This window comes from Columba livia, chromosome 4 (genome assembly GCF_036013475.1).
Source record: "Columba livia isolate bColLiv1 breed racing homer chromosome 4, bColLiv1.pat.W.v2, whole genome shotgun sequence".
Lineage (NCBI taxonomy): Eukaryota > Metazoa > Chordata > Aves > Columbiformes > Columbidae > Columba > Columba livia.
Genome location: NC_088605.1, coordinates 51,993,029 through 52,010,141, shown reverse-complemented (window position 1 = coordinate 52,010,141; position 17,113 = coordinate 51,993,029). Strand labels below are relative to the sequence as shown.

The 17,113-nt window shown below is 45.9% G+C and overlaps 1 protein-coding gene across 1 annotated transcript in view; it reads right to left on the bottom strand.

The window, feature by feature from the left end:
* Positions 1-17,113, bottom strand: part of LOC102091296 (alpha-fetoprotein-like) — a 44,306-nt gene that overhangs the window by 23,115 nt on the left and 4,078 nt on the right. The window contains 1 exon segment of the mRNA XM_065061674.1: positions 502-15,233. The gene's annotated coding sequence lies outside the window, so the exon portion shown is untranslated.

Sequence of the window (17,113 nt, the reverse complement as noted above, 5' to 3'; positions counted from 1 at the left end):
TCTTGAGGGATTTACTCCTTGAATTTGTAAGAAAAGATCCAGGTTTCATCCATATTCAGGGCTGTTCTCCCAGCTTCAGTCGCATGAAGCTGTGCCTTTCTCACAGGCATGTTAAGCAACAAGAGGTAAGGAGGAAAAAGCAACCATCTCACCACTGCTCTGTGGCAGTGTTCCCACTTACTCCATACAACAGACAGTCACCCTTTTACTTCAGTCTTGCTGAGTACAGGATGTCAAGCTTTCACGTAAAATGCTTTTTGGTCATGTACATGGCATGAGGAGTACCCTGTAAGTTTTGTAACTCTGTTTTCCACCATGCCCTACTTCTCCCCTTCCATTTGATTCCTGGACCATGTCAGCAGAAAAGGATACTCCTCCTACAGAGTAGAAAATAAATATTCTACTAACTCCAGGAGCTATTGCGCATCTCAGAGGGAATCTCTTTTATAACAGTCATTTTTTTACAGTTAAAAAAAAAAAAAAAGGAGAGTAAATAGATACCTATTTTGGACTTTGAGAACTGACTCATGAGGTTAGGGTTAGGGTTAGAGGTTAGGGATAGTGTTCACATTTAGGGTTAGGGTTGGGGTGAGTGTTGGTTAGGGTTAGGTTCAGGTTCAGTGTCAGGGTCAGGGTTAGAGATAGGGTCAGGGTTAGGGGTTAGGGTTAGTGTGAGGGTTAGGGTCAGGGTGTGAGTCCAGGTTACTGTTAGGGTCAGGGTCAGGGTAAGGGTCAGGATCAGGGTTAGGGTCAGGGTTAGGGTTAGGTTCAGGATCAGGGTCAGGGTTAGGATCAGGGTCAGAGTCCATGTTAGGGTTAGGGGCTAGGGTCAGGGTCCGGGTTAGAGTCAGGGTCAGGGTTAGGGTAAGGGTTAGGGCCAGGGTTAAGGTTACGTTCAGGATCAGGGTCAGGGTCAGGGTTAGGGTTAGGGTCAGGGTTACGGGTTATGGTCACCATTCAGGCTTAGGGTTAGGGGTTCGTCTTAGGGTTAGGGTTAGGGATTAGGGTTAGGGTTAGGGATTAGGGTTAGGGTTAGGGTTTAGCGTTAGGGTTAGGGCGAGGGTCAGGGTTAGGACAAGGGTCAGGGTCAGGGTTAGGGTCAGGGTCGGGTCAGGGTTTGGGTTAGGATATAGGGTTAGGGTCAAGGTCAGGGTTAGAGTTTAGGGTTAGGGTTGGGGTTATGGTCAGGGTTAGAGTCAGGGTAAGCGTCAGGGTCCTGGTTAGGGTTAGGGTCAAGTTTAGGGTTAGGGTTAGGTTCAGGGTCAGGGTCAGGGTTAGGATTAGGGTCACGGGAAGGGTTAGGGTTAGGGTCAGAGTCCATATTAGGGTCAGCGTAAGGGTCAGGGTTAAGGTTCAGGGTTAGGGTTAGGGGTTCAGCTTAGGGTGAGGGTTAGGGTTTAGGGTTTAGGGTTAGGGTTCGGGTTAGGGTCAGGGTCTGGGTTAGAGTCAGGGTCAGGGTCAGGGTGAGGGTCAGGGTTTGGGTTAAGATTAGAGTTAGGGTCCTGGTTAGGGTTAGGGTTAGGTTTAGGGTTAGTGTCAGGGTCAGGGATAGAGGTTAGGGTTAGGGTTAGGGTTAGGGTCAGTGTCAGGGTTTGGGTTAGAGATAGGGTCAGGGTCAGTGTTAGGGGTTAGGGTTAGTGTTAGGGTTAGAGTCAGGGTGAGAGTCCAGGTCAGTGTTAGGGTCAGGGTTAGGGTTAGGGGGTAGGTTTACGGTTAGGGTTACGGTTCGGGTTTAGGGTTAGGGCTAGGAGTAGGGTTAGGGTCAGGGTTAGGTTTAGCGTTAGGGGGTAGGTTTACAGTTAGGGTTAGGGTTCTGGTTTAGGGTTAGGGCTAGGAGTAGGATTAGGGTCAGGGTCAGGGTTAGGGGTTAGGTTTAGAGTTTAGGGTTAGGGTTAGCGTTAGGGTTAGGGTTACGGGTTAGGGTCAGGATCAGGGTCAGGGTTAGGGGTCAGAGTCCGTGTTAGGGTTAGTGTCAGGGTTAGGGTTAGGGAGAGGGTTAGGTTTAGGGTTAGGGTTATGCTTAGGAGTTAGGGATTACGTTTAGGGTTAGGGTTAAGGCTAGGGTTAGGGTTAGGGTCAGAGACCGGGTTAAGGTTAGAGTTTAGTGTTAGGGTTAGGGTCAAGTTTATGGTTAGGGTTAGGGTTAGGGTTAGGGTCAGGATGAGAGTCCAGGTTAGTGTTAGGGTCAGGGCCAGGGTTAGGGTTAGGGGGTAGGTTTACGGTTAGGGTTAGGGTTCGGGTTTAGGGTTAGGGCTAGGAGTAGGGTTAGGGTCAGGGTTAGAGGTTAGAGGTTAGGGTTAGTGTTAGGAGTTAGGGGTTACGCTTAGGGTCAGGGTTACAGGTTAGGGTCAGGATCAAGGTCAGGGTTAGGGGTCAGAGTTTGTGTTAGGGTTAGGGTCAGGGATAGGGTTAGGTTTAGGGTTAGGGTTAGGCTTAGGGTTAGGAGTTAGGGGTTAGGCTTAGGGTTACGGTTAAGGCTAGGTTTAGGGTTAAGGTCAGGGTTAGGGTCAGAGTCCAGGTTAGGGTTAGAGTTTAGGGTTAGGGTTAGTGTTAGGGTCAGGGTCAGGGTCAGGGTCAGGGTCCTGGTTAGGGTTAGGGTCAAGTTTAGGGTTAGGGTTAGGGGTTAGGGTTTGGTTTAGGGTTAGGGTCAGGGTCAAGGTCAGGGTTAGAGTTTAGGGTTAGGTTTGGGGTGAGTGTTAGGGTTACGGGTCAGGGTTAGGTTTAGGGTTAGGGTTAGGGTCAGGGTGAGAGTCCAGGTTAGTGTTAGGGTCAAGGTCAGGGTTAGGGTTAGGGGTAGGTTGACGGTAAGGGTTAGGGTTCGGGATTAGGGTTAGGGTTAGCTTTAGCGTCAGGGTTACCAGTTAGGGTTAGGGTCAGGATCAGAGTCAGGGTTAGGGGTCAGAGTCCATGTTAGGGTTAGGGATAGTGTTAGGGTTAGGGTCAGGGTCTGGGTTAGGGTTAGGGTCAGGATCCTGGTTAGGGTTAGGGGTTAGATTTAGGGTCATGGTTAGCGTTATGGTCAGGGTTAGGGTTAGGGTCAGGTATAGGTTTAGGATTAGGTTCCAGGTTAGGGTTAGGGTCAGGGTCAGGGTCAGGGTCAGGGTTTGGGTTAGGATTAGGATTAGGGTCCTGGTTAGGGTTAGGGTTAGGCTTAGGGTTATGTCAGGGTCAGGGTTAGGGTTAGGGTTAGGGTTAGGGTTAGGGTTAGGGTTAGCGTCAGGGTTAGAGTTTAGGGTTAGGGTTGGGGTGAGTGATAGGGTTAGAGGTTAGGGTTAGGGTTAGGTTCAGGTTCAGTGTCAGGTTTTGGGTTAGAGATAGGATCAGGGTCAGGGTTAGGGGTTAGGGTTAGGTTTAGGGTTAGGGTCAGGGTGAGAGTCCAGGTTGGTGTTAGGGTCAAGGTCAGGGTTAGGGTTAGGGGGTAGGTTTACGGTAAGGGTTAGGGTTCGGGATTAGGGTTAGGGTTATCAGTAGGGCTAGGGGTAGGGTTAGGTTAGGGTCAGGGTTAGGGTTAGGGTTAGCGTCAGGCTTAGGGTTAGGGTTAGGGGTCAGTGTCCGTGTTAGTGTTAGGGATAGGGTTAGGGTTAGGGTCAGGGTCTGGGTTAGGGTTAGGGTCAGCATCCTGGTTAGGGTTAGGGGTTAGGTTTAGGGTCATGGTTAGGGTTATGGTCATGGTTAGGGTTAGGGTCAGGTATAGGTTTAGAGTTAGGGTCCTGGTTAGGGTTAGGGTCAGAGTCCGGGTTAGGGTTAGGGTCAGGGTCAGGGTTAGGGTTAGGGTTAGGGTTTAGGGTTAGGGTTAGGGTTGGGTTTAGGGTCAAGGGAAGGGTTAGGGACAGGTTCAGAGTTCGTGTTAGGGTTAGGGTCAGGGTTAGGGTTGGTTTTAGGGTCAGGGGAAGGGTTAGGGCCAGGTTCAGAGTTCGTGTTAGGTTTAGGGTCAGGGTCCCAATTAGGGTTAGGGTTAGGGGTTAGGGTCAGGGTTGGGATCAGCGTCAGGGTCCGGGTTAGAGTCAGGGTCAGGGTTTTGGTCGGGGTTAGGGTTAGTTTCAGGATCATGGTCAGGGTCAGGGCTAGGTTTAGGGTCAGGGTCAGGGTTACGGTCTCGGTTCAGGGTCAGGGTTAATGGTTCAGCTTGGGGTTAGGGTTAGGGTTTAGGGATAGGGTTGGGGTTAGGGTCAGGGTCAAGGTTAGTGTCAGGGTCAGTGTTAGGGTTTAGGGTTAGTGTTAGGGTTAGGGTCAGGGTGAGAGTCCAGGTTAGTGTTAGGGTTGGGGTCAGGGTTAGGGTTAGGGGATAGGTTTATGGTTAGGGGTAGGGTTTGGGTTTAGGGTTAGGGTTAGGGTTAGGTTTAGTTGTTAGGGTTAGGGTTAGGTTTAGTTGTTAGGGTTAGGGTTAGGAGTTAGCGATTAGGGTTAGGGGCAGGGTTAGGTGTTAGGTTTGGGGTAAGGTGTTAGGGTTAGGAGTTAAGGGTTACGCTTAGGGTTAGGGTTACGGGTTAGGGTCAGGGTTAGGGTTAGGGTCAGGGACTGCATTAGGGTTGGGGTCAGGATGCTGGTTAGGGTTAGGGGTTAAGTTTAGGGTCATGGTTAGGGTTATGATCAGGGTTAGGGTAAGGGTCAGGTTTAGGTTTAGTATTAGGTTCCGGGTTAGGGTCAGAGTCCGGGTTAGGGTTAGAGTTTAGGGTTAGGGTTAGCGTTTATGGTTAGGGTTAGGGTTAGGGTTAGAGTTTATGGTTAGGGTTAGGATTTAGGGGTTAGGGTTAGGGTCAGGGTTAGGTGTTAGGTTCGGGGTTAGGTATTAGAGTTAGCAGTTAGGGGTTACGTTTAGGATTAGGGTTAAGGCTAGGGTTAGGGTCAGGGTTAGGGTTAGGGTTATGTTCAGGGTCATGATCACGGTTAGGGTTATTTCTAGGGTCAGGTTTACGGTTAAGATTAGTGTTAGGGTTAGGGTTAGGTTTAGGTTTAGGGGTTAGGGTTAGGGTCAGGGTTAGGGGTTTTTGTTATGGTCAGGATTCTGGTTAGGGTTATGGGTTAGGGTTAGGTTTAGGGTCATAGTTAGGGTCATGGTCAGGGTTAGGGTTAGGGTCTTGTTTAGGTTTAGGATTAGGTTCTGGGTTAGGGTCAGGGTTAGTGTTAGGGTTAGGGTCAGGGTGAGAGTCCAGGTTAGTGTTAGGGTTGGGGTCAGGGTTAGGGGATAGGTTTATGGTTAGGGGTAGGGTTTGGGTTTAGGGTTAGGGTTAGGGTTAGTTGTTAGGGTTAGGAGTTAGCGATTAGGGTTAGTGGCAGGGTTAGGTGTTAGGTTCGAGGTTAGGTGTTAGGGTTAGGAGTTAAGGGTTACGCTTAGGGTTAGGGTTACAGGTTAGGGTCATGGTTAGGGTTAGGGTCAGGTTTAGGTTTAGTATTAGGTTCCAGGTTAGGGTTAGGGTTAGTGTCAGGGTTAGGGTCAGAGTCTGGGTTAGGGTTAGGTTTAGGAGTTAGGGGTTAGGGTTAGGGTCAGGGTTAGGTGTTAGGTTCAGGGTTAGGTGTTAGAGTCAGGGGTTACGCTTAGGGTTAGGGTTAAGGCTAGGGTTAGGGTCAGGGTTAGGGTTAGGGTTTGGTTCAAGGTCACGAACACGGTTAGGGTTAGGGCTAGCGTCAGGTATAGGGTTAAGATTAATGTTAGGGTTAGGGTTATATTAGAGTTAGGATCAGGGTTAGGTTAGGGTCAGGTTTAGGTTTAGTATTAGGTTCCGTGTTAGGGTTAGGGTTAGGGTCAGGGTTAGGGTCAGAGTCTGGGTTAGGGTTAGAGTTTTGGGTTAGGGTTAGGGTTAGAGTTTATGGTTAGGGTTAGGGTTAGGTTTAGGAGTTAGGGGTTAGGGTTAGGGTCAGGGTTAGGTGTTAGGTTCAGGGTTAGGTGTTAGAGTTAGGGGTTACGCTTAGGGTTAGGGTTAAGGCTAGGGTTAGGGTCAGGGTTAAGGTTAGGGTTAGGTTCAAGGTCACGATCACGGTTAGGGTTAGGGCTACGGTCAGGTTTAGCGTTAAGATTAATGTTAGGGTTAGGGTTAGGTTTAGGGTTAGGCTTAGGTTTAGGGTTATGTTCAGGGTCATGATCAGGGTTAGGTTAGGTTTAGGGGTTAGGGTTAGGGTCAGTGTTAGGGATAGGGTCAGGGTTAGGGTCAGGTTTAGGGGTTAGGGTTAGGGTCAGGGTTAGGGGTTAGTGTTATGGTCAGGATTCTGGTTAGGGTTACAGGTTAGGTTTAGAGTCATAGTTAGGGTCATGGTCAGGGTTAGGGTTAGGGTCTTGTTTAGGTTTAGGATTAGGTTCTGGGTTAGGGTCAGAGTCCAGGTTAGTGTTAGGGTCAGGGTCAGGGTCCTGGTTAGGGTTAGGGTCAGGTTTAGGGTTAGGGTTAGGTTTAGGGTCATGGTTAGGGTCATGGTCAGGGTTAGGGTTAGGGTCAGGTTTAGGTTTAGGATTAGGTTCTGGGTTAGGGTCAGGGTTAGGTTCAGAGTCCGGGTTAGTGTTAGGGTCAGGGTCCTGGTTAGGGTTAGAGTAAGGGAAAGGGTTAGGGTCAGGGTTAGGGTTAGGTTTAGGGTCATGGTCAGGGTTAGGGTTAGGGTCAGATTTAGGTTTTGGATTAGGTTCCGGATTAGGGTCAGGATTAGGTTCAGAGTCCGGGTTAGTGTCAGGGTCAGGGTCCTGGTTAGGGTTAGGGGAAGGGTTAGGGTCAGGGTCAGAGTCCGTGTTAGGGTTAAGGTCAGGGTCAGGGGAAGGTTTACTGTTAGGGTTAGGTTCAGGGTCAGGGTCAGGGTTAGGATTAGGGTCAGGGGAAGGGTTTGGGTTAGGGTCAGGATTGGGGTCAGGGTCTGGGTTAGGGTCAGGGTTGGGGTCAGGGTCTGGGTTAGGGTCAGGGTCAGGGCTAGGTTTGGGGTCCGTGTTAGGTTCAGGGTCAGGATCTGCGTCAGGCTTAGTGTTAGGGTCATGGTCAGGGTTATGCTCAGGGTTCAGGATTAGGGTTCTGGTTAGAGTCAGGGTCAGGGTTAGGGTTAGGTGTTAGGGTTAGGGTTAGGGGTTAGTTTCAGGGTTAGGGTTAGGGACAGGGTTAGGGTCAGGATTAGGTGTTAGGGTCAGGGTTAGGAGTTAGAGTTAGGAGTTAGGGGTTACACTTAGGGTTAGGGTTTGGGGTAGGGTTAGGTTTAGGTATAGGTTCAGGGTCAGGATCAGGGTTAGGGTTAGGGTTAGGATTAATATTAGGGATAGGGTTAGGTTTTAGGGTTAGGGTCATGGTCACGCCCAGGGTTTGGGTTAGGTTTAGGGTCAGGGTCAGGGTCCTGGTTAGGGTTAGGGGTAGGGTCAGGGTCAGGGTTAGGGTCAGGGTGAGAGTTCGGGTTATTGTTAGGGTCAGAGTTAGGGTTAGGGGTTAGGGTTAGGATTCGGGTTAAGTGTTAGTGTTAGGTGTAGGGTTAGGTTAGGGTCAGGGTCAGGGGTAGGGTCAGGCTTAGGGTTAGGATCAGGGCCAGGGTTAGGGGTTAAGGTTAGGCTTTAGTGTTAGAATTTGGGTCAGGGTTAGGGTAGGGTCAGGCTTAGGGTTAGGGTTAGCGATAGGTTCAGATTTAGGGTTAGGGTTACAGGTCAGGGTCAGGGTTAGGGTTAGGGCTGGGGTGAGTGTTAGGGTTAGAGTCAGGGTCATGGTTAAAGATAGGGTCAGGGTCAGGGTTAGGGGTTAGGGTTAGTGTTAGGGTTAGAGTCAGGTTTAGGGTTAGGGTCAGGGTGAGAGTCCGGGTTAGGGTCAGGGTCAGGGTCAGGGTTAGGGGGTAGGGTTAGGTTAGGGTCAGGGTTAGGGTAGGTGTAAGGGTCAGGGTCAGGTTCAGGGTTAGGCGTTAGGGTTAGGTGTCAGGGTCATGGTTAGAGATAGGGTCATGGTCAGGGTTAGGGGTTAGGGTTAGTGTTAGAGTTAGGGTCAGGTTTTAGGGTTAGGGTCAAGGTGAAAGTCTGAGTTAGGGTCAGGGTAAGGGTAAGGGTTAGCGTTAGGGTCAGGGTTATGGGTTAGGGTCAGGATCAGGTTCAGGGTTAGGCGTTAGGGTTTGGGTCAGGGTTAGGGTTATGGTCAGGGTCAGAGTCCATGTTAGGGTTAGGGTTAGGGTCAGGGTCTTGGTTAGGGTCAGGGTCAGGGTTAGGGTCATGGTCAGGGTTATGTTCAGGGTTCAGGGTCAGGATTAGGGTTTAGGTTAGAGTGAGGGTCAGGGTCAGGGTTAGGGTTAGGGGTTAGGGTTAGTGTTAGGGTTAGGGTCAGGTTTAGGGTTAGGGTCAGGGTGAGAGTCTGGGTTAGTGTCAGGGTCAGGATCAGGGTTAGGGTTAGGGGGTAGGGTTAGGTTAGGGTTAGGGTTAGGGTAAGGGTTAGCGTTAGGGTCAGGGTTACGGGTTAGGGTTAGGGTCAGGATCAGGTTCAGGGTTAGGCGTTAGGGTTCGGGTCAGGGTTAGGGTTAGGGTTAGGTGTTAAGGTCAGGGTCAGAGTCCGTGTTAGGGTTAGGGTTAGGGTCAGGGTCTTGGTTAGGGTCAGGGTTAGGGTCATGGTCAGGGTTATGTTCAGGGTTCAGGGTCAGGATTAGGGTTTGGGCTAGAGTCAGGGTCAGGGTTAGGGTTAGGGGTTTGGGTTAGGGTTAGTGTTAGGCTTAGGGTCAGGGTTAGGGGTTAATGTTAGGTTCAGGGTCAGGATCAGGGTTAGGGTTAGGTTTAGGGGTTAGGGTTAGGGTTAGTGTTAATGTTAGGGTTAGGGTTAGGTTTTAGGGTTAGGGTCAGGGTTAGGTTTAGGGTCAGTGTTAGGGTTAGGGATAGGGTTAAGGTTATGTTCGGGTTTAGGATTTGGGTCAGAGTTAGGTTCAGGGTCAGGATCAGGGTTAGGGTTAGGGTCAGGGTCTGGTCTTGGATTAGGATTACGGTTAAGGTTAGGGTTAGGGTCAGGGTCACGGTTAGGGGTTAGGATTAGTGTTAGGGTTAGGTTCAGGGTCAGGGTTAGGGATTAGGGTTAGTGTTAGGGTCATGGTTAAGGTCACGGTTAGGATTAGGGTCAGAGTCAGGGCCAGGGTCCTGATTAGGGTTATGGTCAGGTTTAGTGTTAGGGTCAGGGTCAGGATCAGGGTTAGGTTTAGGGTCAGGGTCAGGGTCAGAGTTCATGTTAGGGTTAGGGTCAGGGTCAGGGTCAGGGTTAACGTTAGGGGTTAGGATTAGTGTTAGGGTTAGGTTTTGGTTCAGTTTAAGTGTCAGGATCACATTTAGGGATAGGGTCAGGGTCAGGGTTAGGGGTTAGGGTCAGGGTTTAGGATTAGTGTTAGGGTTAGTGTCACGGTTCGTGTTAGTGTTAGGATGAGAGTCCGGGTTAGTGTTAGGGTCAGGGTCCTGGTTAGGGTTAGAGTAAAGGAAAGGGTTAGTGTCAGGTTTAGGGTTAGGGTCATGGTCAGGGTTAGGGTTAGGGTCAGATTTAGGTTTAGGATTAGGTTCTAGGTTAGGGTCAGGATTAGGTTCAGAGTCTGGGTTAGTGTCAGGGTCAGGGTCCTGGTTAGGGTTAGGGTAAGGGGAAGGGTTAGGGTTAGGGTCAGGGTCAGAGTCCGTGTCAGGGTTAAGGTCAGGGTCAGGGTAAGGTTTACTGTTAGGGCTAGGTTCAGGGTCAGGGTCAGGGTTAGGATTAGGGTCAGAGGAAGGGTTTGGGTTAGGGTCAAGGTCAGGGATTGGGTTTGGATTAGGGTTAGGGTCAGGGTCAGAGATAGGGTTAGGGGTTCGGGTTAGGGTTGGGGTTAGGGTCAGGGTTAGGGTCAAGGTCAGGGATTGGGTTTGGATTAGGGTTAGGGTCAGGGTCAGAGTTAGGGTTAGGGTCAGGGTTAGGGTTAGGGTAAGGGTAAGGGTAAGGGTAAGGGTAAGGGTAAGGGTAAGGGTAAGGGTTAGCGTTAGGGTCAGGGTTACGGGTTAGGGTCAGGATCAGGTTCAGGGTTAGGCGTTAGGGTTTGGGTCAGGGTTAACGTTAGGGGTTAGGATTAGTGTTAGGGTTTGGTTCAGTTTCAGTGTCAGGATCACGTTTAGGGATAGGGTCAGGGTCAGGGTTAGGGTCAGGGTTTAGGGTTAGTGTTAGGGTGAGAGTCCGGGTTAGTGTTAGGGTCAGCTTTAGGGTCAGTGGGTAGGTTTATGGATAGGGTTAGGGTTCGTGTTTAAAGTTAGGGTTAGGGGTAGGGTTAGGTTAGGGTCAGGGTCAGGTTTTGGGTTAGGATTATGGTTAGGGTTAGGGTTAGGCTTAGGTTCAGGGTCAGGGTTAGGCTTAGGGATTAGGATTAGTGTTAGGGTTAGGTTCAGTGTCAGGGTCAGGGTTAGTGGTTAGGGTTAGTGTTAGGGTCATGGTTAGGATCACGGTTATGGTTAGGTTCAGGGTTAGGGTTAGGGTTAAGGTCAGGGCCAGGGTTAGGGTTAGGGTGAGCTCACGATCCAGTCTAGTTCAAGAGGGTGGTGTTGGTGCCAGTATGGCTTCATCAAGAGACCTTAGTTTCTGCTTTTGCTCTGTAGGATCCTTTCTTTCACACCATAATGAGATGGTTTCATTTGATATAACCTTGTTTTGCCTTAGTTGATGATCATTTCCAGGAGATGCTCTTCTATTTTCCCTGTTCAGTGCAATGAATGTCCTTCAGGAGCTTCTGGATTGCAGTAGTTACCACCCGCTAAGAGGGGGGAAAAAGCAATCATTGACACTCAGCGGTTCCTGACTATCAAGAGGGGAATATGCAGCCCAATATTTAGCGTGAAAATGTTAAAGGAGTGATATTTTGTAGAGGCTGCTGCATAACATTCTATGTTTGTTACGAACACAACATACTCCTTATTGGGAAGTAAATCTGGTTGAGTATGAGAGCATACACGAACCTATGACATCTGGAATGGAACAGGTAAGCAATTCCTCAAGATAAAATCCTTCCCACTCACCCCTTCTATTCCTCACCTCCCCCACCAGCTTCCTAAGCAAAACAGTCCTACTTTTATCTGTGTTCCAAATCCCATGTTGAGTTGGCTACAACTGAACTGAACACAGCAAAGTACAAAGGGTGACATTTACAGCTTGTCCTTGTCTTTATCTGGCACCTGTATGCATGATGATCTAGCCAAGGGAAACACCATTGCCAAATGTCAAACCAAGTTATCTTAATACAACACAATCCCTGTTATCTTAACACAACACAAACTTTGGTTACTGTGACCTGCTTACACAGCACTTTTGAGTAACGTGGGGAACTTCCTGTATCTGCCCACAGCTATCAAAACAAAAATCATGCACTTTTGAAAAGGCTGCATTCCTTGAGGCTGCTTTGTGGAAGCCACTGGTGTCAAGATGTTGACTATTGTACAGCTCAGTCTGGACCTAGTGCAGTTTTAGGTTGTGGAGTAAAAATTCTCCCTTGACACCTGGAGTCAAGTGTCTGGCATTGCCTTGTCTAGGATTTCTCTTCTGACAGTCATCCTTTCATTGGGTTAGTTTTCTTTACACTGGTAATACTCCTAAGACTCCTCCATTTGCAGCCTACCCCCAAGTGGTCTCACAGAGCAGAGACAGCTGTCAAGTCCAAATTCCTTTTTGAAGCCATGCTGCCTGATATTTCATACCACTTGCTTAAACAGATGAGGATTTCCCTTGGTTCAAGTGCACATAGTGTCCATTTTTGCCTTGTACTTGAAAGGGGAAGGTTCTTCCACTCCACCTGAAGAGAAGCTGCCAAATAAATGTACACTGTGATTAAACTACAAAAGACGTATCCATCATTAACCAATTGAAATGAGACAAATGCTTTCTGACCACCTGTAAAATGAGGGGATATTTTTCAAGTTATAGTTCCTTCTGCACGACAAGAGAGAGACGAGGGAGACAGAAGATTAAGTGAAACATTGTTTAGAAGCAGAGTGCTTAGTTTATATTTAACTAATAATTAATAGATGTATTGTAAGTAAAAAACTAAACAATTATAACTAACATCATCAATTATTTCTTAGTGTAGATGTATAGTATGTCAAAATTTTCAAAAATTCTAATGCATATGTAATAATTATGTGAATATAAGCAACGCAAGAGTATCCAGTCTTTGGAGCACTTATGGAGGATGATCCCCAGTGTTCCTGAGTGCTGATAAAATAAAGAATGCCACTTAACAGTATAATTGACTCTACTGTTAAGTTTATTTCTCCGTTTCAGTTGGTGAGCCAGGCCAGGAGGTCCCACTCTGCCCGGCTGCAGGATCTGTTGAGTCAAGGACTCTCTTGGCATGCCCTGGAGATTTCTCTGGACATACTCCTTGTCTCAATCGGATTGCTGTGGGGACAGACAAGGACTTCTGGTAAGAAGGCATTATTTTCAAAAATAAGAAAAATGTAAAAGGGGTCCAGTCAGAACTATCCGTAAGTCGTATGCAGGATAGCATATACCAGATTGCTAGTACCTTGAAGGTATACTGTAGTGGCAATGCAGTTGCCAGTAGCTGCTGCAGAGTGGTTTGTGTGGAAAACTCTCTCTGCTGTGGTGGTTGTGATGTGAAAACTTCCTCTGCTGAAACTGTTGTGGCCTAAAGCCAGCTCTGCATATAGTTGTAAAGCATAGTGTAGTTTTGTTCATAGTTATGCACTTTAATGCCTAAAAATATAGCAGAAGCTGCTGTGGCTTTAACTTGTAAGGAGTGTGAGTGTTGTGAACCCAGCTATATTGTAAAGTGTCCTAACTGTAGAACTGAGTGTTACATAGATTTGAGCTGTGCGCCTGAATTGTTTTGTGTTAATTGTAAGTTTTGGAGAGAGTGGGGATTGTATGTTGTGAGTAGCTTTTGGTATTATCTGTGGAGTATTGATATATGTATTAATGCTCCTAGTTTGTGTTTGTTATGAGCTGTATTGTTCTGTATTAAGCATAATGGGAGGACAGCACAGTAGTGGTATTCTGAAAAGAGCTTGTTAGGGTGTGTTTTAGCTCACAGGAAAGAAATTGAGGAACCACCTGGTGATAATATGAATAGAGAAGCCTAACCTCCTTGCCAATCTTGCGCTACACTCCCATACAATCTGTAATTCCCTCTAATGAAAAAGGCAAGGAGAAGTTGAATAGCTCTCCTAAAATTTCATTCCTGAAACTGAGAAAACAAAAGGTACAAGTCTCTTTAATTTCTTTTGCTTCTACCGAAGAATTCAAAAAATGCATACTCGCAAAGTGTAACAGTGAGTAAAAATACATCATTGGCTTAATTACCACCAAATAAAGCAATGCTACACAACCCAGGAACAAAGCTATGATAGCAGTTTTATCCAAACTTCCAAAGATGATGCTCTGCACATAAACACTAACAATAAGCATCAATCCCAAAAGAGGCACCATTGAATCCAACCAAGTGAGTAAATATTACAAATAATACCAGATTTGCAACAACATCCTTTAAATCAAAAACAAACACAAACTGCAGTCTGCTTTATGACCTGTGAAGCACACAGATCTATTGTTTTCCTCCCACAAGAGGGTTCGAACCCAGATTGCTCATATCAAAGTCTAAAACTTTCCCACTTGCACTACCCAGGAAGCTGCTTAGGCTAATTATCAAATACCACTCTTACCCCTTCTCACTCAAACCCTGTCCTTGTTCTGGCGCTCATAAAACTGTCAGCGTTTTTCATTTGAATCCAAGTCATGACACCAATAAAATCTGTCAGGCAAAAATTTTGCAGGCAAAAATTCAGAAAAGTGCAGTTACTTAGAAGGCACTTAGAAGAACATGGCTGAAAGGAAAATTCACTAAAAGAGAACTGGTCCTGTTTTTAACAAAACCAGGACACCCATTTAAACAGACAATAGAATTGAAAAGGGTATGAAAAATTGATGTATTCTCAGACTTAAATTAAGTGACTACTTTGCTGCCTGAAAGAAAAGGAGAGGCTGAGCAAAAGGCTTTTTCCTCATTAGCGTTGTTAACCTAAATGGAGAGAAATCAAAGACTATATAAAAGTCTAATGCTTATGTAAACCACCAGGAAGTCACCTACCAAAGTTGGTAACAAGTCCATGGTGCAGTTCAGGCTTAAGTGCGTAGTGCTAATCACTCAGAACGTGGGTGCTCTTTACCTCTGACTTGAAGAAAGCAAGATCAGCCTCACTGCAGAGCTCAGCTTACAAAAGTAAGTAGGTTTGTGAAACCTAGATTTCTCTAAATACAAGAGCATATCAGTTTCATCTTGTGTTCTGAAAACGGACATTTATGCTCCTGATCAGCCTTGGTCAAACCTGCATCTCAACAGAGCATTGATTAATTACATGAGTCAAAGCTGTTCAAAACCTATAGCACTAGTGATAACAGAGGAGTGCTTGCATCCAGAAAGATGAAGTTCATGGTCTCAAACTTGGCGTGCTATAAGACCCAAGAATGTTCTTGACCTTTATGCTATATTTAAAAATATTTTTCTCTTCTACAATTTTGTTTTGCAGTCATCTTTTTCTAGGACTGAGGCCTTTTGTCTCATGACAATAGGTCTTATATGTGGTAGCAGAGTAGAGAAATAATTATACACATAGTTGGTCTGAAAACATACATATAGTAGAGGGAGGTTGCTGCTGTTATGTGCAGTGCTTTGGATACAACTTCCTAACATGGCTTTACTTTGGGTTATCAGGTTTGCAAACTAGAAAAAGAATACAAACATAGAGTCAAAGGGGACCTTTAACAAAATCTTTCACACAGTTTATGCCTAGTGGTCTGGTATCAAACTGGGTGTTTCCTATAGTTATTGCTATACTCAAAAGGCATGTACTACTGTAGAGGGTTTTTTCATTTATCGAAAGACATAGAATATACCATTCTAGAAAGACTAATTTTCTGAATTGTTAATAGAAAATACCTCCTCTTGGAGCTAATGAGTTCACACTGAAGGATCAGAATAATACGGAAAATGTAACCAAATTGTATGGAAAGTAGTCTATATATAGAGGAGTAGTTTATTATCTGGGGGCAAATGCATGGCAAAACTAGCTGTACAAATGGCCACTCTAGCTGGTTAAATTTCTTGATCTAAATGCATTCACTGACATTTGCTATATCGGCTTCTGTTGTCAAGTGGTTTGTAAAGATACAAAATACCTCTTCCCCCAAGTATGTCCCAGTGTCTGCTTGCAGCATTTGTCTCTCATAGCAGTAAAATCGGTGATCATTTTCTTGACTTGTTCATCCGCCATCTGAGGGTTGCATTTAATGAGACGAACAAGTGGTCTGGAAAGGAAGTCAAATGCAGCATTAGCACTAGTTACTAAAGACTGACAGATTGATTTGTAACATCATCCAAAGTTTGTAACTGTACAGACTGTCTAGAAGAGCATACACCATGACTGCCATCCATGAATCTATTTCTATCTCACTCGGTCCACTTCTTCCACAACTGTCTTCTCCCTTTCTCTTCCTTCACAATAGGGGGAGTGGTGGAATATTATTCTTAAGTACAAATCGACATTTTCAGTGAAACCCACCAATAAGACTTGCATCTGCTGGGATACAGATGTCCATCTAGTCAACTGAGATACTTACATTGATAAGAAACTATCTTTCCTGCATAGCTGCATTTTGTATTATAACTGGCCTGTCCTAATAATTTTGTCTTTCAAGGTGGAATGTCATTGGAATAAAGTTTTTATTTGCCTACAGAAGCCTTAAAAACAAATGGACTTTACATTTCATTCTCCAAAGGAAAAAAACAGCAGAACTGCATGCATCAACTGTGGAGTGAAGGAATTGTACTCATAAACTCCCTTTATGAGTGGATTGGACTCACTGAACTTTTCCTTCAGTAATCAATTGCAGCATTGCTTAAACTGGGTTGGAAGGCTCGGCTTTGCTTAGGATAGTTATAACTAGTAAATTAAGTTTAAAACCTGATTCTAGCACAGTTGCAGCAGATGATCCCAAGTTCAACAAACTGTGCATTAACCAAGAGGTGTCACACTTTTCCTGGCCCACTGTGTCCCATGTTTCTGCTGGAGCAGTACAGAATTTTTTGTTGCGGCAGTGTCAAATGCTAGTGACACAAAACTTTCTTCTGCTCCTACTCTGAAAAAACATGGCCTTGTGTGAGCATAGGATTACTGTGCTGGTGAGTGACTTAGTCACTTAGAGGTGTGGTCTCATAATTTTTGTATATTTGGTGAAGCTCCATGTCCAGCTGACCAAAGAGAGAGAAAAATGCCACAACAACAGTTAGTTTTGGTATTTTAAAGGAAGCAAACTTATTTTTTTACATTCCAAAAATACACGGAAAAGTACTGGGAGTTGGCAGAGTCCAATAAAGAGAGATGCATTATAATAACAGAATTACAGATACTGTAGGTAGTCATTTTAGGGTTTCTCATTATCAGAGAAAATAGTACATTTCCTAAAGAGATTTCATGTATTAGGCTGAGCCCTTCGAAGTTTCTTCCTCTGGGTAACTGAAAGAAGTTTATTGTTGAAGTTTTCCATTACATGATTATCAGTGAGCCTTACTGCTGGCAGTGAGTATAACCTAGACAACTCAATAATCTCTGAGCATAGAGCAGCTCTACTTTTAGTTAAGCAATTCTGTTGGAGACCAATGAAAGCAGTTAACCAAGTACTGAGACTAAATTAGTTTGTGTTCATTTAGGGGAACTGCAGAAAGGGAAATTTTTCACAATGAGAACAATCAGCCATTACAATAATCTCCCCAGGGAAGTGGTATATTCCCCAACAATGAACACTTAAGATTCAGCTGGACAGGGTGCTGGGCCAGCTTATCTAGACCATGCTTTTGCCAATAAAGTTTGGACCAGGTGATTCTTGAGGTCCCTTCTGACCTGGTATTCTATGATGAATGACATGTCATCTTTAGACTGTCTGGTTCTAGGGCATTTGTGTTTAACTCTACGTCCTCAAAGGGTTCTCTAGGTCTCTGGTGACAGTGTCTGTGCATTTGTCTGTTTATAGTTCAGTTACACGAAATAATTAGTGTGTCATCAAGGGCAATCTGCAAGTATTGGTTTTGTTTGTTGTTTTTTTTGCAACACTCACTCTGTTTTAGCAAATAGTGTCAAATAAACTCCTGTATCCACAGTTTAGTTTGGAAATATTGGCAGACCTTTTCA